The sequence below is a fragment of the Acanthopagrus latus genome, chromosome 9, assembly GCF_904848185.1.
Source record: "Acanthopagrus latus isolate v.2019 chromosome 9, fAcaLat1.1, whole genome shotgun sequence".
NCBI lineage: Eukaryota > Metazoa > Chordata > Actinopteri > Spariformes > Sparidae > Acanthopagrus > Acanthopagrus latus.
The window spans coordinates 20,356,961-20,380,383 of record NC_051047.1 but is presented as its reverse complement, the minus strand read 5'-3'; the positions used below and the strand labels follow the sequence as shown (position 1 = coordinate 20,380,383).

The following is a 23,423-nucleotide window of genomic DNA, read 5'->3' as shown; positions in this document are numbered from 1 at the left end:
AAATGATTCCTCCGGGTGGTCGGCCATCTGATATAAAAATGAACATATTCGCTAGCTGTGGTCAGGAGGAAAAACCTCCATCACATTTGACATTTTATATTTTTACAAGCCAAAGTGGCACAAGGCGTTTAGGTTTTTGGTCCAGTCCTTGTGGAAACGGCTAAAAATGGTTCCGCCTCATCTGCTCCGGATCAGGATGATGAGGTTGAGAATCAGCGCGCTCCTTCGTAATTAACATAAAATCTCAGTGTGCTTTAACACTGGAGGCTTTAACAGGCTCAATCAGCTTTGAAAGTACAAGATTTATCCCCACAGCAGTACTAACTGGTATTTTTAGCCACATTTTAGCTGCAAAATATAGCTTTTTCCTCCCGATATGCTATTATATGCCCCATTAATTGGAGAAAATTGATGTACAGTGCTTTTCACAAGCTCCAAATTGACTCCTTATTTATAAAGTGGACCTGGTTTTCCATTGATTCCACTCTGTCGTCCCGGCCGGGGCATACAGGGCCTGGTGGGGCACAGATTATGCTAGTATGACTCTGTGGCTTTGGTGGGAAATGTTACATGTGGGAAATTATTCTTGGCAGCTGTTTTCAAAGGCCCTTGGAATCGTTAATATCTGTGACTGTACGGGTCGGAGCCGCGTGGCCCTTTGTGCTTTACTGGGCCATAGTTGTGGTGAGGAGGGAAACCGCTGCAGCCATTGATCTCAGCCCGTTCACCTCTCAGAAAGAATAATAACAAGCTGCTCGCCTTCTGTCTTTATGGCACTTGGCCTCGCTGCGTTTTAATAAGCGGTTTGGCCACGGGCGCAGCTCTGACGCACGGGTTCAAAAATACCGCTGCAGCGGCGTCTGGTGAGGGTTTTGACTCCGAGAGGCTTTTTTTTTTTTCTTTTTCGTTCCCCTCTTCTAATAGGAAAGTGTGTTTCTCATAAAGAAACATGCTAAAACTTAAATCCATGGCTCTTTGAAATAGCTTATGGGTGGTGAACCGTGGAGACTGCCGCTTTAATTGTCATTCCATTTTTCTCCCCCCCCAAAACTTTTTTTTGCTTTGATTGTGACCGATTGGATGTTGGCGTTTGCTCACAGAAAACAGCCTCATTAGCTATCAAAGATTATTTTATTAAACGCTTCATGCCACAGCCATTTTTCACTCTCCTGACAATCTGATGGCTTTACAGATCCATTAATACCAGAGTGTATTTTGCAGCAGTAATTGTTAAAGCGGGTCCTGGGGGTGGGGCTCCTTTCCTGGGGAGTTCAAGGACTCTTTGATTGAGGTAATGTCCTTAAACACTCTTTAAAAATATGTTTTGGATTGACCTGTTTAACCTAAAACTAATATGTTGATCTTGTCTGTCAGGGATGAGTCAATGTGACTTGACCTCATGACTAAAGGAGGCCAGAAGAGGGCAGACAAGCTACACCAGAGAGAGGAAAGACTCTGATCCCCGGCCAAAAAAAAAAAAAAAAAAAATCCTTTTAACACTATTACGTGAGGAAACTCATCAATTCCTAAGAGCAATATGAGTGAGCTGATGTTACCAGGCAATTTCTATCCGGCCACAGCCACGAGGAAAAACTGTAAATTTTTTGAGTTTGAATTGTCCTCCATTAAAGTAATGGGCTTCTAAAAGAGAGACACGTTAAACTGTTGCCTTTCATAGGCACAAGAGCGCGTATTTCACAAGTTATTGAAGTGTCAGTAATTTATCGGCACCCGTGAAGGTGTCAGAGGCGGCTTTAACACAATACTCCTCCGCAGCAGGCACTCTCTGGACGATAAAGAGCAGGATTTATGAAACGGTAAGAGAATCAATCAATAGGCAATGATATTTCTCCTGCTGACAAAACATGTTAGAGGAGAATTCAATCAAAGTTTGACGGAGTTGCTTTGTCATTTTGTTGGACTTGCCCTCCAACCCAGCAGTGTTTCATAAACCGGCGGCGCTGCAACTGCACAGGAACAACCACATAACTCGAGGAGGAGGGAATGAGGTCAGCAGTGTTTGGCACCGGTGTTAAAGCCACATTCCGCAGTTCTCCGACCTTATACTCTGTCTTTTGTTTGGGGAGGGTGACGTCTTCTAACTTTTTGTTTGGTTGGGGATGACACTTTAATTGTGTGGCTTCTACACACGTTAAAGGCGCAGTGTGTAGTTTTGGGTAAGAAGAGAACGCTCTTCAGTGACTGATTTATTTATTGGTAAAAAAACAAAAACAAAACCTGACTAAACAAACTCTCTTTGTTTTCACGACTGAATAAACAAACTGACCTTAAAGGACAAAACAATTTCAGACTGTTTTACTTTGTTTATCTGTGGCAGACCCTGCCACCTTTCTAGCTTCAAACGGGGTTCTGGAGATCTTATTCTCCTCTGAGAACAGCTTGTTTATTCATTTATGGAAAAAAATAAGTATTTCTGAGTTTGATTTTCTTCTCCAAAACTACACGGCGCCCCTTTAATTCATCCTTACATTTTTAAGCTGATCTAAGAAACCGATATTGAAATGTTTTGTGTCTACACATAACATACTGCCCGGTCACCTCATGCCACAAAGCCGTGGTAACTTCCTGGAGAGGTCCACTTAGACTCGAGATGTAAGCAAAGTAATAACATTTACATTTTAAGGACATTACACGAGGAAGGGAACGAGTTCAGGAACATTGTGGCGTCCGTACAATCAGGTTTGGCCATCGTGTCCGTGCGACCTCCCGTGACCTTTAGGCTATTTTGTTTGGAGTCCTTTTTTTTTTATTTTCTGCGCGCATCCCACATTGCGTGAGCTGACATCATAGTTCTGTTTCGATGCAGATTGGTTTGGACTGACGAGGCAGTCGCCGCAGCTCATATCAGCCCCCTTCTCCTGGCCTGCCGGTGTATCCTTACGCATGCATCATTATCTCGCGTAAACAGTGGAAATGCGAGACCGCCGGGGGAACCGACGCCATTCAGGGGAACAAAGCGCGGGCTGAGTGAAAAGATCCTGGGCGGGTGACGCTCTCGTTTAGCGTCAATTAGAGAAAACAACAAGCAGAGCCGTTTTCTGAGAGCAGCTGGGACCGACGTGTTTATTTATACTGAAGTATGCTTGAAGGAATGCATGCAGCCAAGGATGTTTCAATCAGAAAAACATGCAGGGAACTCAGGGGTAACCAAAAAATACCCCCTCACATTGAGATGTACTTGAGTTGCACACAATGCCCTCTCTCTCTCTTTCTCTCTCTCTCTCTCTTTATCTCTTTATGTTCCTCTGTCTCTCTCCGTCTCTCACACATAGTAGCTCCACTGTGCAGCTTCGCACCGAGTCCCTTTTCGTATGCAGCGCGGGGGCCCCGCTGAGGGCCTTCCCTTGGCTCTCGAACTAAACAGAGAAGATGGTGTTATCAGAGCGCTGCCAGGAGGTTGTCAGCTCGTATTGGGCCAGGCTGACCTAGTGGCCGGTTGGCGGATGTGTGTCGATGCCAGGCTCCCAGCGCCTTCCCCCTCGGCGGACATCTGCTGCGTGTATGGAAAAGCTGCGGAGTTTGTCTGTGGTTGCATCTTAATCCTCCATCTCTTCGGCTCCAGCCATGCCTGGCCGAGCAAACCGGCAGCTCTGCTCGCCTTGCTTGTATTAATTGCCCTTGCCTGGCTCGCTGTTTGCTTCTGATTACACTCATTAATTTCAATTCCCCAGGAAGCCGCCACCACCGTAGCTGCTTTCAGACAGGCACACACACACACACACACACACACACGAATGCTCAGACTCATTCCCACATGCATGCATGGGCAGGCATGAATGCATATTTGGGATGGACGCAGCTTTCCTTTATGGTGTGAAATAGTCAACATTCTCTGAATTGATGTCTTTGTCTCGTTTGGCAGAACCCACATTCCACTGCAATTATAGTTCAAAATAAGGCGGTGCAGCTGTTGAATAACTACATTGTGGGCAGGTAGGAAAGTGCTATTTAGCATCTTTTCAATCACTAAAACTATTTTGGCAAGTCATCGTGCAGGAGAGTCAATTTGCACATATGTTGACAATCATTAGCGTCACGCAGCCAGTTTCCTGTGATCATATGCACAGATGCAAACACACCCACTGTGTCATCGGTGGCTGGCCATTTGTATGTCATTAGCAGCTGCGAGCTGTGGTCTCTCCCTGTAGGACGGTGGACAAGAAGAAAGTTGCTCTGATCCGCTGGTCATAAGTCAGCGTCCTCATCCCAGCAGGTGGACCACATCTGCTTAAGTCCCAACATCTGGGCCTGGCAGGCAGGGTGGCCCTCGTAATTACAGCAGTGCTGCAGACGTTGCTTATAATTGCTTGGAAAAATCAATGTCAGACCGTATTATTGCCTTTGACTCATTAAATTTTTAAGCTTGTACGCAAATGCTTTCCTTAAGCGTGAATGTAGCAAAATCAGCTAAAGCGCAGCAGCTTAGTGTCAGAACTGGTGAGAGAAGATCAGATTTTTTTCAAACCTGTCATTAATGAACCAACAGTTATGGAGTTATCTGTCTGTGTTTGTCTCTAATACGACAAAAATAACAGGGTAACACAGATCCAGAATGCGAGGCTGTGTGCGGGTGTGCGTCCGCAGGGTGCTTTATCCAGAGTACTTGTGGTTTTTGTGTCCTTTAAAGTTAAGAGTAAGGCTGCTACTTCTCCTCAGCAGCCACTAAGCCGACCTGAGGGGCAGTAAAACCCTGCCATAATACCAAGCTGTGTGGCCTCTTGCCTTCTGTCACTCTATCACCTCAGAACCTGGGATTTTCGGGGAAAAGGGGGGCTTCTGGACTGACTCATCAGACAGCTGTACCGTAAAGGCCCTCGTGGGGGCGTCGCCCAGAGGGTCACCGCCCTGGGCTGTGATTTGACGGCCAGGCGCAAATAAAAACCCCTGAAGCTTGACAACTTCCTTCGCTGAGCCCACGTAACCCAATTAGCGAGCCGTTCCTCAGTCGGGGAAAATGAAAACATTCCGGACTCAAATTCCCAAGGCGGCTGTAGTCGTTTATTAAATCCATTTTCTTGTTTCACCCTCTTCCTGAGATTTTCTGGGACTGATTTTTAATGGCTCGCCGAGGAGTGACTCAGCAATTCAATGTCATGCCAGTGGGTTGCAAATATACTCCTGGCTGACAATCACATCATTATGTTAACCCACTATCTTTTTTTTTTTTTTTTTTTTTGAAGGAAACCCAGATAATGAGGACAGATTGGCTCGGCTCTGCGATGTGCTAAAAAGCCTACATCACCCAGCGGGCAGTGTAGGCTGCCGAAGACGCTGGAGGGGGGAGGAGGCAGAGACGAAAGGGGGATAACCCGTGCTCCAGCAGAAGGTCATATTGATTGATAAGGCACCCTGTGGACTGGCCTGTGGATTGCTCGCCCCCCATGGCGTGTTTGTTGTGGGATACCAGACTGCTGCCCCGGAGGGCCCTGAACAACAAAGATGGGCAGAGAAAAATGCAGTGAAATCAATGGCTGTCTCACACCGGGCTCTTATATGTTCTTCCCAATCATCTAAAGTGGCTCCCTAGGCAGTTCTACGTACACCTACCCCTGCTGGAAAAAAAAAAAAAACATGATTTGTTGAAGATGTTGGAGTTCAGAGAAGAAGAGCAAGCACCTCCTTCACCGAAGCAGCGATCGATGACCGAAGAAAGACTCTTCTGACAAAAATAAATTAATAAATAAAGGCGTCCCGGCATTACAAAGCAGCTCCCAGACAGAAATGCCACAAATTCCAGCCTGCGAGCGATGAGGACGATGAGGGATGCATGCGAGGAAGGCTGCGTTTGCCTATCGAGACCAGGCCCCCTGTGTCTTCTCCCTCTCCCTCGTGGACTTCTGACAGAGCCAGATAGGCCTCCTCACTGCTGACAGCCAAATGTCCTCATCCATCCTCATCCAAGAGGCCCGCAGGCGTCATCAACCCCGTCTAGATTTCCCCCGACGAAAAAGCCCCCAAAGCAGAAATCTCCTGCCCCCTGAAAAAAAGCGACGGAGGCGCGAGTGTCCCCGCAGAGCCTCTGTCAATATGTCATCATCGTCACAGCTGCCAGTTGGCAGCGTCGTAACTCGCTGCAGATGTGTCAGCAAAAACGGTCCCCGTTTTATTTGATTTCCTTCCCGCTGAATATCCATTGCAGGATACAAGCTTCTTCTCTGTATTAACAGGAAGGGTCATAACTCAGGCGGCCCATGATGTGCCTCCCATTTGTGTGACGGAGGGGTATTTTGCGATGATGAACAGACACATGGGGGAGCGTTTGTTTTGTGCGAGTCTGGTGGCGCTGCATAAGCAAGACGCAAGCACTTACGAGTCTGACCTGGCTGCGCTGACAACACAGTTTTCGGGGAGACTAAACCGAGCGTTTCATAGGATGATACACCTTCAGTACAAATGTAGCAGATGAATTATTTAGTTTTGGCTTTTGTGTGCAGGGCTACGAGGGGATATATGAGGCCCTAGAAATACTTTACAAGACTCGTCTTTGCCACAGAAAAAGACGTTGTTCGTAAAAAAGAAAAAAAACCTCTCAGAAGAAACCCAGATAGAAGTAAACAAGCAGGTAGCGGAAAGTGGGCCTGTTTTTACTATACAATAGCTTATTTTTATGTTACCATCCGTCCTCAAAAGAGACTGCGATTTGCAATAATCGTCCACAACGGCATCGTCACAGACAACTGCACAATATTTATTCATCGAGACCAGAGAGTGCACTGTAAATATGAAGCACTTTGCTAAAAGCCAGGAAATCACAGCAATATCGCGGCCATTTGGAGAACACAATCGTCCTCAGTGGAATGTTTCTGGGCTTCGTATCATCCCACTCGAGACAGTAATTGTTCATACTGCATTTAGCGGCGTTTTCTGGAGAACGTGACGGCGGGCGGGGGTAGGGGGGAAGGGGATGGGGAGGCAAAAGAGCAAAGTCGGACTTCTCTCTACAGAGTCCTCACAAGTCCCTTCGGCAAATGACAGGAAATTGCTACTTTGCAGCTATTGCAAGGAATTCATCTTGTGTGTCGAGGAGCAGGAGGAGAACAAGTCTACACATGTCACCTCGACCTTCCCCGAGACTGTAATGTAATGCCGAGCTAATAGCAGACGAGATGACTCGGAGATTTCATTTCAGGGGCTGCAGCGGTAATGGCAGGGATGATGATCATGACTGCATTACATGCAATTGGATTTGAAAACATTTGAGATATTTTGTTTACTTCCCCTCCATAAATATAGCTTCCCTCTGGCTTCAGGGGCAAACAAGATACTTGCTGTATTATCGGTTAGTCAAAGATAAGAACTCTCCAACACGGACTCGAACTGGATTATGTTTGTATTGAGTCTAGCACAGTGGATTATGTTTTTTGAGCGAGTCGGAGGCTGCACGTGAGCCGATGTGCGTGACCTTTGACCGAGGAATGTTTTTCATAGTCAGGTCATCCATCTTCATTTTCTCCTGGGTGATGGTTACTGTGCTGTACAGCATTAATTCAAACAGCTCGAGGTGTTTGGATAGCTCACTCCGTTGGACCAAACACAGCCAGACTGTCTGAACTGACATCCATCAGTCAGACTTTGTTTCAATAAAGGATCAGGTTAACCTCATGTTATCACTTACTGTAATTGAACTCTCCGGGATCACATTCTTCAGCGGTGCAAAAATATGGAAACACGTTTTTTCTTTTTTTTTAGGAATGACTCCAGAGAAGCCGTAGAAAAACACTCTGGTGTTATAATCTTTATTTTTTTTTTATTTTAGGTAATTTCAGGGAATACATTATGATATAATAGGACTGAGCTATTTTGCGCTATTTCACACTTTCTGTGGAAGCCCTGAATGCCAAGTGGAAAGAATTCATTGTGGGGATTCATTGTTCTTGGTGTTTTTGTATTACCTAAATTCAAAGCGCATGGAACAATTTAAAATCACCTGGAAGAAGGCATAAATGTATTACCTGCCTGTTTTACCAAAAAATGGTAAAACAAATCACCAGAATTTGTTTTTCTGTCTTGCCTCTCTGGGCTTCCATATTTCCCTACATCTATTTTTCATTCTCAGCTTGGTGCTGGATCAACAACATCTGCATTAAAATGTAAAATAAACTTTGAACTGCACTTACCAGATAGAAAGGTGTTCTGACACAACCTCAGCGGGAAGTATATAAGAGCTACCTTGGATCAATCTGATTACAGGGAGGAGAATCAATCATTTTTTATCATGTGATTACTAAAAAAACACCCTGGATATCATCAAGCCTTTTTAATCATGCTTGTAGGAGTGCGGGTTAACCATGAAAGTAAAGAAATGAGACGAGTTGCTTTTTTTTTTTTATAAATATTTTACTGCTTTCAATTTACGGATGCAGTCTGTGTTATCAAGGCCAGCGATGAATAACCACAAAATGTGGATTCTGCCGGCTTGTTACAAAGCAGAAAGATTTTTCGCCCTGTGTGCTCTAAAAAATGACACTCGTTTAAATGAGCCTCTGCTGGTGGAGGAGATGAACCATTATTCGAAGTGTTTTTTTTTTTCTTTCTTTCAATTTGTCTGATATAAAGTCAACTGTCCTTCCCACCTCCATAAATCCCGGGACGCTAACAAAGTGAGGGAGCATTCAAATCAGCTCGTTTTCCAGCAGCAGTCGGCGGCCGGCCTCTCAAGGACGCTGATTGACATTTTATACAGCGCCTGCAGTTTAGCGCTATTGATGGCATTCAATTTAACTGTATATTCTTTTAATAAGGCTGCTGCCAGATGCCTGGTGCTTTCAAAGTGCTCTTTAAGAGACAGGGAGTTGCAGGGAAACGGAGGGGGGAGACACAAAGAAGGTCGGAATTAAGTGATGTGCTTTTCTCTAAAGCAATTATTTTGAGATACTGGGTATTTTTCGTCAGACTGGGTAAACACTGGACAGCTGTAACGAGACAATGACTATAAGGTTAAAATGCTTACTGTCAGCTTTAATTTTCCAAATCAGATGAAAGTGTCATAAATGAAGGATTACGTAATCCTGTCTTGCATCCATTGCAATTAATTTTTTCCTTGGCGATGCTCTGACAGGCGTCCACATCTTTACCTTTGTTTGTATAAAGCACGTTCGTCTCCCAGACGGAGGGCAATGGACCATCACAGACACTAAACATGAATGTTAACAGCCATTAAGCTTAACTTTTTCAAATGTGTTGTTTCATCCGAATTCTAATGTGCTTGACAGGGTGTAGGGAAATTCTCCCCGTTGAAGTCTGAGAGTTGCTAGTTCTCTCAAGATATTACAGCCTCGGTGTGATGACTCAGATGTCTGAAATACATGCCACATGGGGAAAGGGGTTAAACATGGTGTTCTCTTCAGACTTTCACATTGTCTTGTCTTATATTCAGGGGATATTCAGACAGGTGACAACAGGACAGCAGACGCAGACGTTCATGACAGGGCTGACGTCATCAGTCAGGTGTTGATCTCGTCTTCCCCCTGAACACATTGGCCCTTTAATTTTATGAGAGACACTGACCGCCAACTGACACACATCTGACTTCCTCACAACCTAGGCCCAGAGAATCATACAGAACATGACCAATCAATACATTTACTCCTTATCTATAATGTTCAGAAGAATCAGAACAATAAAACATATTACTGTAATGATGATATTTATTATTATAACAGCACATTTGCACACAGATGGCTCAAAACTTCACTGTAAAGTTACCACATGTCAGCACATCTAAAATAAGTAAATAAAGAAGTCATTGAAATGATGATAGTAACTGTGCCTTGTGAGCCAGGGTGCTCTTTAAACATTAATATCTGTTTACACTGGACGGTGGGGACATTCATAGAACCAAAAGTCCTGAGCCAAAACATTAAAGTGTTGAAAGGGCGACTCTGTTCTCCTCTGACTCTCCTATCAGGTCCGGGGTACAACATCTATTCCCAGCCATGTTTTATTAATCCATCTGCATCCCCAAAAAACTAGGCCAGTCACACAGAGCCCAGACTATCCACTTGTCCTTTGTGCAGATGGAATTATCATTTTTTTCCCAGTTTTTTTTTTACTTGGGCCAAACTCACAGAAGAGCACTTATTTAATTTTTTGTAATGAGGACTATCTATCTGGGGGCAGGGCGGAGCGGCACGATACAGACACACAATGTGACTGAATATCTCTACTGTACAAATACACATTCTGTCAATATATCCATGCACTTGCAGTTTTGGATGAGCAAAAGGAGTTTGCAGTGAGACTGACAGGCTCTTGTGTCCAACTGTGAATGGCTTTTCCCTTAATAAATGCCATCGGGCATCCACTTAGTCTAGACGCTCGACCACACAGGGCGACACTGGTTGCACACAGTCTTACACACTGCCATCTGTGTGTGTGTACCAAGCTACTTACACGAAAGGAAAAATAGACTCATGTGGCACACATGTGCACCACGTGGCTCTGACAGAAAGGGAGCAAGCGTATCAGCCCTCATGGGTACAAGGAATCCGTGGCAGACAGTGTCACCCGCCCCGGCTACTGCTTTAATTAAAGCCCTAATGATAGGCTTTCAACTGAGAAGCAACTTATCATCACACATAATCGCTCGGCGCTAGTTAGCGCTGGCAGAATTGCAACCATCTGCTCTGCTACGAACACATTCTGATCATTCTTTATATAGCACTAGTGGTTCACGTACAGTATTTATATTAGGGCACCCCCATTATGTGAAAGTCTGTTTAAACACTGTACATTAATGGGGCCACATCTGTGTCGGAGACGCTTGGATCAGCAGCACAGATGAGTCACCATATATCCTCTGGTGAGGATATTCATCAAGATAATGGAGGTGACTGTTGAGTTGTTTTGTTTTTTTTATGTGAGATTTTCATAACTTTTTTATTAGCTTATTGTCTTCAACCCCCCGATGCCATTCACTAGTTGTCATCATGATTTAAAGTCCTGCTTTTAATGCTTATTAGGGGCTCAATTGTTTGGATCACTTACAAAATGTAAATTGGACAATGTCCCATATTATACTGTTTTTCATTAATTTCACACCGCTGTCAGCGGTCCAACAACACTGTATTCGATATGCATTGCCCCCAAACCCATCCGTGGTCTTGAATTTCAGCTTGTCTAAAAGTCACTCTACTGAGCTCTCCTAACAGCAGTCTGTTTCTGTGCCTGCACCTTTAAATGCTAATGAGCTCCGTCTGTCAACGCCTACTTGGAGAGCCCTGCCTGCTACGTCACTCTCAGGGAGCGGATGCCACTTGCGTTAGCAGTTAGCATGCGCTAATGTTTACGGTGGATGTATATATGTATCGCCATGGCTCGCGGAGATTTTTTCGTTGAACCATACCAGTTTGACCCAGAAGGAGAGGCTCCTGAAGAAGTACAGACTCTGAGGCTGCAGCAGGACGTTTCAGAATGGTCAGTGTGCCTGAATAATGTTAGTTTGTTTGTATGTGTTGTTACAGTTGCTGCCATGTAGCTAATGGCTAACAGCTAGCGAAAACTGTGTTTGTCTCCAAACTCTTGGACACTGTTAGCATCGTCTCTGTCTCCAGTCTGCACATGTTTCCAGACTTTTTACTGTGACAACTAAACTCCATCGCAATATTATTAACATTAAACTCGCTTCACACACCATTGCATAGCGGACAGAAGCGGAGCTAACTTGTTAGCCAGTTTCCAGCTGACTTCACCAGAGTCATAGGCAACTGTAAATACTATTAAACCGCGACGACACTTATCGGTGGCTCCGGTGCTCTTGCTGGGTCCAGTATGCTTGGGACTGATCCTTTTACGAGGGTCAGTGTCGAGGCAAAGCCAGCTTTGTACTGACCCTTGTTACTGAAGTAGTCTGATGTGAAGTGGTTAGCAGACACATACAAGCTAAGACGAACCGCAGCCGGCAGGTTGTCTTAAAATATGAAACGCAACCACTGTCTCTTCTGTTGTTCTGTAGCTGGACAGAATATAGGCACTTATGTTGACTTTTCCAGCCAACATCAGAGCTATTTGTGTGTCTAGCTCACCGAACTTCACCTCGGGGATGAACGCCCCCTCTCTGATATCTCCTATCACCACACAGAGGAGGCCGGCCTATGATAATGACTCCGTTCGTTACATAATGTCAGGAGCTGAATCTGAACAGCCTGTAGGAGCGCCCTGTTACCAGTGGGTGGGCTGCAGAGACCATGCAGGAATCGCTTGTCGTCCTCATTCTGGGAGCTGGCAGGCCCTATATATGTAGAGACCAGAGAAAACGTGTTTTTCATAATATGGGGCCTTTTAAAACAGAAATCTGTAACTATTTTTGCACGTTGCTGCCCCTCCAGCAATGAGAAGTAAGTGAAATGACTGCCGAGTTCTTGTGAGAGACCAGTCAAGATGCACCAGCTAATGACAAGACTAGGAAAGGTGTATCTCAAAAAGCAGCATATATGTGTGGATGATGGATAAACTGAAAGACAGATCTTTTTTTTTGTTTGTTTTTGAGCATCACTGCCAAGCAAAAGCATATAATTTTATCTGTATTCAAGTTAACCAGGTGCTAAAGTGGAAGTTAGCCAGCTCAGTCAGCAGAAGTTTCTAATGCCTCAGCTCTGTGGGCAGAGCAGGAGATCCGGGTAATTTTATAGCTGGGAAGTCGATCAGATTTCATAGGAATGAATGGTGCTCTGCCTCCAACACCAGATGTAAACTCAACATCCTTGGTTTTCATTCTCATTTCTAAAAGTTATAGATTAACAAAACCATGTGCAATAAAATGAAACACTTAACAGCCAAAAAGAGACAGAAGAGAAACCTCTTACTCTCTATAAACTCCTGTATACAACGATAGATCACACGTTTGGCTAGTGAAGAAAAATGTAAACTGGGTATTTGATGAATTTTTAAAGTGAATTAAATCCCATACCTTGAGGCAATTAAAGGGGCTTTAAATGACTGCCACAGCTTGATCTACAGCATGAGTGAAATGCCGGCGTTGTTTGAAAATCACCATTTTGCAGCGGGGATTGCATTCACTCATATTTACAAAGCAAGTTTAAGTGGCTTACTGTTCTCTGAATGTTTGATTTGTCGACGGAAACTAAATTACCGAGCTGCAACAGACTGTTTTCACACTTTCATTAGCGCCTTCTACTTCTTTCCAAGCGTGCAGCAGCGAGATTTACTTCCGACGAATCAATCTGAGGTCAAATAGGGAGCACTTAGGGATTATTTACTCGCTCTGAGACACTGCTGACAGAAAAAAAAGCTGCACCCTCAGAGCTGATGTAATTCTCCTCCATGCTGGGTGCCTCCTCAAAATGCTCTGCTGATGGGAAAGAAGAAGAAGAAAAAAAGCTTTGGTGCAGCAAAAGTGATGAGAGCTGCTTGCCTCTGCTGATGTAAATCCTGCCTGCCGTTTACTGACGTTTCCTGATCAAAGGCAGGATGAAGGGGTCACGTGGAGAGCCGGGAAAAGTCGCAGAGAGCTGAGTCACTGTAGGTGTGTGTCTGAGGTGCGCTGTGAGGTTAATAGTGTGAGTGTGCGCAGGGGTTTTAATGTGGGGGTCTAATGGCCCGTATTAAGATGAGAAGATTATAATGTTTTGGTTTTTCACGCCACCCTGAATTCATATTAGAAGCAGGTCACTTGCCAGGGCCTTTCAAATATGCCTGTACAATTAATAAGACCCAGATTCTGCTCCGCACCTCCTCCGTTAGAGCTCCTTTCAGGGGCGAGATAGATAAACCTTCCTTTAATCCCAACTCTTATTCTCTTAGTTTATCTTTTTTTTCTTGCAAAGTCGCCTGGTCTCCTTCAAGTTCGACCCTGTGGCAGAGCACCTCTCTCCCAACTCTCTTTTCCCTTTGTGTGTCTCTTGCCCTCCAGCCTGAAAGTGAACAGAGCATGACACAAATAAAAAAAAAAAGAAAAACGCTTTGCTGTCTGCGGTGTTTGACAACCTCTCCCTGCGGGGCTCTTTAATCATTCATGCTTCATTAACCGGCTATCTGTTATCATTTTGCATCTCTCTTTTGAAGAGGATGAGTGAGGTGGAGGGCTATATGTGGTGATAATCAATTTTCCTGTAGCGCAACCGCGGCGGTTTTTATCAAGCCGAGCAGAAGAACGTTCAATAACGCAAAGTTTTTGGAGCTTAAAGGAGGTCAGCGGGTCCCAGACACAGATGTACACTCTTTATCACGTAGTGACAGAAATACCTCCCCACGGTGCTGTAAAGAACTGTTTCAGAGGTTTGCTGTCGCTCCTTCCCAAGAAGTTCGATACACGTTTTATAGTGCTGTAAGGAAACGATTAAAAATCCTAACTAGTTTTTAACTGATCTCTTCTGGTTAAAAATATCAAGTTTGCAAATGTACCACACCAAGGGTCAGTGTTGGGTGTGTTTCAGAGACCATTAGAAATGTCTCCAGATGAGGATTTGAATCTGCAGGGTTCAAACATTGCAAAAGAAAACTGCTGGGTAAAGTAAATAAGTATTAAGTGTAGGTATAGATAAAGATATACAGCAAAGAGAGACAGATTTTGAAAATGACATCAGAGCCAAAGGCACATAGAAAGAACCCTAAAACTGTTGACAATCTTATCTCCTCAAGAAAGACCAAGAAAATTAGCTTTCTTTGAAATTCTTTACAATTTCTTGATCTGACCTGGCTGAAACAGACCGGGGTTTACAATAAATCAAGGCGTTTGCTGTCCTTCTGTTTCACCAAACCACTACAAACTTTGGTGAAAAAGCCAAACACTGACTGGGCGTCTGTACCTCAGACAGTTAGGCAGTAGTAAAGAGACTGTGCTTTAAGAGAAAATACGTCTTATGCCATGTTTTGTTATGTTATGTCCATACTGTAACTGGACAAGTTTTACCTTGCGGGTGCAGCTGGGTTTATGAAGTCACGTGAACATGTGATCTTGCAAATCCATCGAGCCAGGCCTCCAGGTATGGGATAATGAGCGTACTTTGCGGAACCACAGGTAGCTCGAGATGATAGCGTTGGGAGCGGTTAAGGTGTGTCAAACACCTGCATTTATTCCTAATTAGATGTGTTTTTTTAAACAGATTGTGATGTTTTGGCAAATGTATGTCTTTAGGGAGCAGAACACAGCAGACCATTAAAGTGTGTCTCATCCAGAGTCAGTTCAGAATGGACCCTAGAGGTTATGTTGGCTGCCTTTCTTGTCTTTTTCATTAAGCCCACTTACACAAGAGATTCAATCTGATGCCATGACTGGTCTCTTTGGCTCAGCTGAAGGATCACCATGTCCCGGCTGTGCTGCCGTCGCTCCTTTAAAACCTGTCAGTTTATTGACTTATAACTGGTTTAATTTCATTTATTTATCAAATCTTTAATGGGGTGTATTGTATGTCTTATTCTGACTTTTGCTCTTCATCCTTTGACTTTAGTCTCCAAATAGTTTTTCAATTTTTATCTTGAAATCTCTGTATATGTATATTTTTATTGGTTGCGATCTGTTGTTATCTGTAGCTGTGTGGGTTTTGATTTGGTTGAGCACAAATCTTCCACGAATGATCCAAAACGACTTGAAAGTATGTTTATGCCTTTTTTTTTCCCCCTTGCTCATCGCTTCGATCTCGACTGACCACTCGCCACCGCGACGCTCAGATTCAAACGCACGCCGCTTATGAGCCGTGACGTACGTTACAAACCATCGGTCTTCAAGGCTGGCTCCTGACCAATGTATCATGACAGGCAATTGACTCTGTGCGATCCCTCCAGCTCCTCCTGCTGAACTGCAGAGATACGATCAGAGCTGGGGTGCAGATGTGAGACTGGGAAATGGTGGCAGTTCACTGGAGTTGAATTGTGCCCCGGAGAGGAGGAAGTGCAGTTTTCGCTATCAGATGGAAAGATCAGAGGAGACGGATAATTCAGTTATCACATCTGCGGTGATTAGGGCGACAGGACGCGGTCGCTCCGATAAGATCTGCGGGCTTCTTGAGGACCCCGCTCTGTTATTAGGACACTGGAAAGTCTGTCTCGACAGCGTCTTCAGTCTTTTTACCATCGCATCTGTCTCTTTTCATCTTGCACATGGTTACTATAGCTTTATGGTTTTGTCATTTCTCATTCTGTCTCGCGGGTTTGTCAACAGCGTCTTGCTGGTTCGTCTGGACCTCACTGCGACTTACCTTGAGTTTTCTTCCCACGACTCAAATTCTTTCCCCTAGTCTTGGTTTTTATTAGAGAGAGGAAACATGCAAAGACGAGACATGAGAGGACAAATATCCTCCAGGATGTCATGACGCGTAATATATACGTTTTCTCATCTCAGTTTGTCTCATCACATTTCCTTTTGTTTAATTTGATTGTGTCACATTTTGCTTTTCTTGGTCTCATTGAGTCATATCTCACTGTCTCTTATCTCATCTAATTCAAACTGTACATCTCATTTAGTTAGATTTTATTTCATACAACACATTTCAGTACATATACTATACTTTATGTTTTATATGGTCTCGTCTGAGCATTTCTCACCGTCATTTTCACACTTTGCCTTTCTCTCGTGTTTCATCACTTTATGTCTGATTCAGTTATTGCCGCCTCGACTCACGTCATCTCACCTTGTCTCGCACTTGTTTCCTCCTTGCACATCAGGATGATGATGATCTAAACTCTCCTGTCTCCAGCATTTTGTCTTGTTTCATATATCATTTTTTTGCCACTCATTTTGCTCGTACTTATCTCCCCCCATCTTCCGAATCTCATCTCATCTTAACTTGCCTTACACATTTTTCCTTGTCTCATGTTTCCTCTCTTCACATCTCATCCCGATGCTCCTCATATCATGTTATATAACTGAATGTTAAATGTTGTCTTTTTGTTTTTACGTATTTTGCCTCATATTTAATCTCTTCTTGTCTCATTTGGATTGTCCTTGCTTCATTCCGTCTTCGTTCAAATCATGCAATCTCATCTCATATTGCTTTACACGTTCTGCCTCGTCTCCTTTATCTCACCTTGATTCCCGCTTCCTCATCTCACGTCGTGCCGTCTCACTTTTTGTCAGCGTATTTCGTTTCTCTCATTCACATTCCCCCACCCTTTTCTCTAAATCCCCTCTTTTGATCTTGTTGTCTAATGTCGTCAGCGTATTTCACATCATTATCTAAATGTCTCATCTTGCTTCATTAACTCTCAGCTTCTCTCGTCGCCTCTAATCTTTCATGTCTGATTTGTCAGACGTGATGTTTCCACTTGCATCGGTACGTTCTCTCTTTTTTTTTTTTCCACTCAGCATATATCATACATACGAAAAAATAAATACATCTTGAAGCCAGACAGAAACTGCTTTGAATGTTTTTGCATACCAAATATTTATTACAGTGTGTATCTACATATGGGAGACCATCAGTCAGACTTCCACCATTTGAAACCCTCATCTCATTAAAATTCTTCAGAACTTGGACCAGCTCTGTATATTTTAATTTTGCTCTGGTGTTTTTGCTTGATAACATTTTGAATTAAAATAAGTCAGTGAAGTTATTAAAGTTAGCAGGGTTATTATTTTTATAACGGAGAGTTTAAGAGTGTGTGACACTGTTACAAAGCGAGGTTAACGTCAAGGGACCGTAATCCAGAATGTGTATAAATGAATGCTCAGATTTTTGTTTCCTCTCTCTGTCACACACACACACACACACACACCTTTCCAAGCCACAATCATCTCTCTCTACCCGGCGAACCCTCTAAAAATCCTTCCAACATATCCTTCATGTAAATCACCTTCTATTGTCAACGCCACCTGGGGCTAACGTGACAAGCCTTCTCACTCTCTCTATCACAGTAATTAACAGTCTCCTCTGTCCTCCTGTACACACACACACACACACACACACACACACACACAGGCCCTGAAAATAGCCCAAATCCCCTTCTTCTTCTACTTGTTCCTCTTCCTCTTCTTTTTTTACCCATTTCTGTGTCTCGTAGTGCTCACACTTGTCAGCGTAGTCATTATGTTGTCATGTTGGCCTGCCAGATCTCATCACGGACTGCTAAATTACTGCTGAGAACAGATGACACAATGTGAGAGTGTGTTCATATGTCCCTGTCTGTGTGTGTGGGCGTGTGTGTTTGTGTGTGTGTTTGTTGTAAGAAGTGTAATATGTTTAGTGTCTGCTGTCAGCAGAATCTGAATGTGGAACTTTTGGTCACAAGGCCTGGTTAGTTTAATAGAGATGAATTTCAACGGAATGGTGCAGAGTTCCCCGAGTCTGTCTTCACAATAACTAACTTTCATCGTTGCGAATCAACAAACTCAATTATTTTGAGTATGGTGAACTACAGGGTGATTTGTTCTTGCATAACATTTAAAAAAAAACACTTGAAACCCAGTGCTCTTTAGTGACTAACATGTGAGTGGACTAAATGTGTGAGCCCATTTGCTTGAATTAAATGTTTTACAGTTAACTTTTCTGTGATCCATTCATATTTGTATGTGCCAAACGCACCACGTTTATTTCTACAATACGCGTCACAACATGTTCACATGGCATATTTGTGGATGACTTTAATATCCTAAGATTAGATTGGGATGGTGGCGAAGTGAAGCTAGGTGTTTAGCGTGATACTGCTGATCTTCAGCCATGTTTGTGACTGCAAAAAAAACAAAAAAAAAACTCTACGAGGACTCAGGATGCTGTTCACGCAACCTCAGGACGTCTCCTGCTGGATTTGTGTTGACCAAAAATAAAGCAAAAATGTATGTTTTCCTAATCCTATCCAAGCGGATCTTGTGGCTGAGCTCAACGAGACCGTAAGCGCAGCAGTGCCACAACATAAAAATAGAAACTGGAACCCAAAGAAAGTGGTAACAAAGACATGGTTTTCAGGAACATATGTTGCGTAATATTGATTTGGCTGATTAACTTGACATGGGGGTTTGATTAAACCATGCGACCTGGTTAAAAGGTTGTGATTCTTGGCAAGCATTCAACCGACTGAGGCGGTTTGAAGAATGACACTGAATCCTCGCCAGGTGTGGGGCAGTGACATGAGACTCATCTTGACCTTTACAAGGCACAAAACAGGGAGGTTTCCCCAAAAGGCATTATTACATTATGAATTCATTACTGCATCGCAAACTAAATGATACCATAAAATGAGTCACTGCTCTTCTCATTTATCATCAGCTATTCGAAACAGCTGCCTGGATGTTTGATAGATAATAAGATGATAAGGACTGGCTTGCGTAATGCTCTTTAATGTCACCAGAAACAAAAGGCTTTTCAGTTGTTGGGAGCTTGAACACAGAAACGCAGCCATGAGAAACGTGGCCCGAAACCATCACCCCCACAGTGAAAGTTGCTGTCGCCGTGGTGACAACTACTTGAGATCCAAACAAATGATAAACCTAATTTCACCGTTATATTATCGCTTTAATTAAAACTCCCTGAGAGCTCGGATTTGTGATTGCATCCAATCTAAAAATTAATTATCTTGCTCTGCGCTGTTGTATGAATGATCAGGGAAAACATTTATTTAAACATTCATGCTCCGATTCTGCCAAAATGTGCTGGCACACCGAAGACAACACCCCCCCCCCCCTTTTTTTTTTGGTTTGCTTCATTAACACTTTGTACTTCCATGCAAATGCACCTCAGAAGCATTCTAGGTACTTCCGCACAGCATCTCTATTCCAGAAAAGTTTATGACACTGCTTCAGTCTTTACTCATGAATTACTCAGTAATGTGTTGTCTAACGGTGAGCACTTCCTCATGCGGTGAGATTTCACTTAACCGGACTACACTGAAGCATGAAAGCCACGTATGTTTATAATTCTGAGCTGTGTCAGTGTGAACAGGACATTTCTGCAAAAGAGACGCTGGTTTCTCTGAATGAATAAAATTTTTGTGCTTTTTGGCAACTTTAACAGGCATCAGATGTACGGCAGTGGCCAAGCAGCTGGACTCGTGGTACGGAGATGGAGTCAGTGGGCACAGATGAGGAAAGAAGACACGGAGCAATGGCCAAACATATGGTTTGGGTCTGACTAAGCACTACAGATGGAGGCTGCGAGCACAGATGGTGCACCTACTGGCAGGTGGGCAAAGGTGGATGGTTAAATGCAGGGTGTTCGAATACTGTGTCAAGGAGAGGAAAACTCATTTGTGCAAACAAATTAATAATCTGAGCTCACCAGTGACTTTTTCTGGGCTGTAGAAATTGTATTTTGCACAGTTTCTTCTTTTTTTTTCTCTGCATTAGAAGAAGTCTAACTGTGCCGTCGCAGGATTATAGCAGAGCGAACTATTTTTTTCCCCCTCTCGGGATGCCTGAGAGAGCAAACTGGGAGGCTGTCTGAGCAAATCAGCAAGCTTATATTTACCAACCCCCACTTAGTTTTCATTTGGGAGGTTAAATCCTCACACCGCTGACCTAATCAACCCGTTCAGATCATGAGAAAACAAACATTTCAGAAGGCACACACCATGTTGTAAATCACGGCAGGGACTCAGAGCTGTGCCTGTTTCAGTGGGCGCTACTCAGCGTTTTTCTACAGACCCGTGGTTAAAAATGCAGGAATCTGTAGCTCAACTGCATTTATGCCTTCTTGCTTCACTTGTGGACCATGCAAATCATATTTTGATTGAAATGATGGAAATAGTCACACATCCTAATCATATGTTAATGTCATGCAAGCGTTCACATCATAATACTCGAGAGGATTATGTGTTTGCAGAGCTGGCGGTGTGAGGATGAAATATTCACTTACAATACGACACAATATCCATTCAGCTGGGTTTTAATTACATCAAATAATCCACATTGATTTATGTGAGATTGGTGGGACCATGTGTGGTCAGAAGGACTGTTTGGTTACCTGCAAGCACGATCAACAGTGATGTTAAACATCCACCAAAGTGAGAAGTCAACTACTCCAAGCCAGCGAAGACTCAGTGTTCAGTTACTCTTCTCACATTGCTGATGAGCGCACCCACCTCAGGGTGGGTGAGTAAACTTTTGGAAGCAAATGAACTGGAGGCCATGTTGTGCTGCTGTGCACCTTCAGAGATACAGTAGCCAAAGTGGCTGACTGCTATGCTTGCTAACATAGAATGGTAAGGGAATTAAATTATTGGTGGGCTAACCCGGAAGTTAGCATCGCCCTGTTTCCCTCCACTCAGAGACTAGGGATTTTTGAAATGGATTTTGAATTACTGCCAGAAATAAGCAAACACATGTTTAGTACACTTGCACGTTTGGTTCAGCAAGATAATCTTCACAGATGAACACAACTTTTGGGATTTTCGTGGCAGAAACTAAATTACTAGAAGCAAAAAGCTAATGTTCATTGTGGCAGCATGACCAAAACATTGCCACCACTTAGCGTCTTACCACACAATTACTCTAAACATTTTCTATAGATTGATTAAGGTTCAAGTTGTTAAGTTTTATCTTGAATGGTTTGCTACCAAAGTCGGCCTGTAAAGACAGATTAGTGAGTGCGGCGTGATGACCCATAGTCTTATCTAGCCACATGTTAGCAACCACCTTCAACTGTGGGACATTTAATGACGTATTTTATGTTGTAGAACAAAATGTGTAAATACGTTTGAATAGGTATCTACCTTTTTTCAGGCATTTCATTGAAAAAAACAATTAATTGACTTTGAGACGAGGGAACAGGAAGTACAAGAATGCTAACTGATTTCTAGGTTTAAGGTTTATGTTACAATTGGTATAACATTAAAAAACATTGCTTCACCTCAGTAGAGTTGGCACAAACAGTTTTTCTTCTTTAAAACTTTGGCAGTGAAAATTTGGCTGACATACACAGTATTAACGTTTTTCTCTGATCTGCAGAGGAAAAGCTTAACCCAGGCAGCATTATATTTGCCCCCGATGTATTTTGCCAATGCAAATCTGCTGCATATGAGCGTAGTTTGTGAGAGATAAAGGCTGGCCCGCAGCTTTCTCGGAGGTGCCAGCTTCTCTCTCTCTGGCTGCCGCCGCCTCTCTCTACTCTCTCCTCGGCCTCTCCCTTCATCATGTTTGGGTGTTTCGGCGTTTCCGTGATTGCCACCGCTTCCCGGCAGCCAAAACATGAATTTGTCATCGCGTTTGCCGCTCTCGTGAAAACTAATGGAAAGAAATGAACTGTGCCCACTCAAGGGAGGGATTGTGACAGTTGGTGAGTTGGCGGGAGCGTGGGAGTGCTGGGCCGAGTGACTGTAGGGCGGCGGGGGGGTGGCCGGGGCTGCGGTGTAATTAGCCAGAGCGGCAGCGGCGCTCACCTGCGTGTCGGCTGCACATATTTGGCCTGGCCTCGCTAAGTAAGTGTTTGCACGCAAACTGGTGTTATTCGATCCACCTCAGTGTCAAGCGCTTCCATAACTTTAAAAATTGAAGAGGAGGAGGTTCTCTCGCGGCTCTCAGCTGGCAGTTTGATTCAGATTTTATTATCTGTACTTGGTTCTATAATAAGCAGGAACTGTCCTGTCCGATTAGGCACGCTCGGCGGTGCCCCCCCCCCCCCAAACAGCCTGACTCGCTCCACCCCCGCCACCCCCATCCGACTTCTTACTTAGTGAGAGAAGGAGGCGGGTGAAGCTCCCAACAATCGCCGGCGTCTCTCTCCCTCTCTTGCTCTCTCTCTGTCTGCTCGGGTAGGGCGCAGGAGGGGAGCTGCTCCTTTGACTTAACCCATTAACCACTGGCTGGTTGAATTTGTCAGGGACTATTTTTTCAACCGTGGATGAACACACACGTGGTGAAGTTCTGTGTGGTCAGGATGGACTCCAAGTAAACTACAGTACCCACGTTGACTGTGATGAAGGACCATGACATCCAATCAAAGAGTGTGGCTTACTGATGTGTTTTATTAGATTTTGAACCACAGTCGAGGTGGATTAGATTGATCTTATCGCTGGTTCCACCAATAATACTTACAGGGTTTGAGTACTGTTGGCTTTGTTGACAATAAGAAAAGCGTAGATTAACTTTCTATAAAGTTTGTTTGGTCAATATGTTGGGACAGTCAAAATGTTGGGCATGAAAATGGTCTCGAGTATAAAAAAAAGATCCTCCTTACATATACAAGCTGACAATTCGATGCAGAAATGATTGGTTGAAAAATATCCAAGGCACACGCCGGCCTGTGATTGGTCCTGCATATCTGCCTATCAACAGACGTCACGCTGAGGTCCCGGCGTGGTCCAATCATTCCTGGGTGTGTAGAGATGTCATTGGCCAACAAACTGCAGCTGACAGACTTCTGATAATGGTGTGTGTGTGTGTGTGTGTTTTTGAAGAAATGAAAGAGAAAGTCCTCAAGCTGACAAGCTACAAATTTTGGAACGACAGTTTTGGTCATTTTTTAAAAATAACTTTTTCTTGTCAAACCTGTAAAGAAAATTAAAGTCCATTGATTTTT

The 23,423-nt window shown here is 43.7% G+C and overlaps 1 long non-coding RNA gene across 1 annotated transcript in view; it reads left to right on the top strand.

Annotated features, from left to right (window-relative positions):
• The first annotated feature begins 11,384 nt into the window (after window positions 1–11,384).
• LOC119026195 overlaps window positions 11,385–23,423 on the top strand; it is a 29,244-nt gene continuing 17,205 nt past the window's right edge. Inside the window, exons 1-2 of the long non-coding RNA XR_005077066.1 lie at window positions 11,385–11,436; window positions 19,923–20,090. This is a non-coding gene — a long non-coding RNA (uncharacterized LOC119026195). The remainder of the gene's footprint in view (window positions 11,437–19,922; window positions 20,091–23,423) is intronic.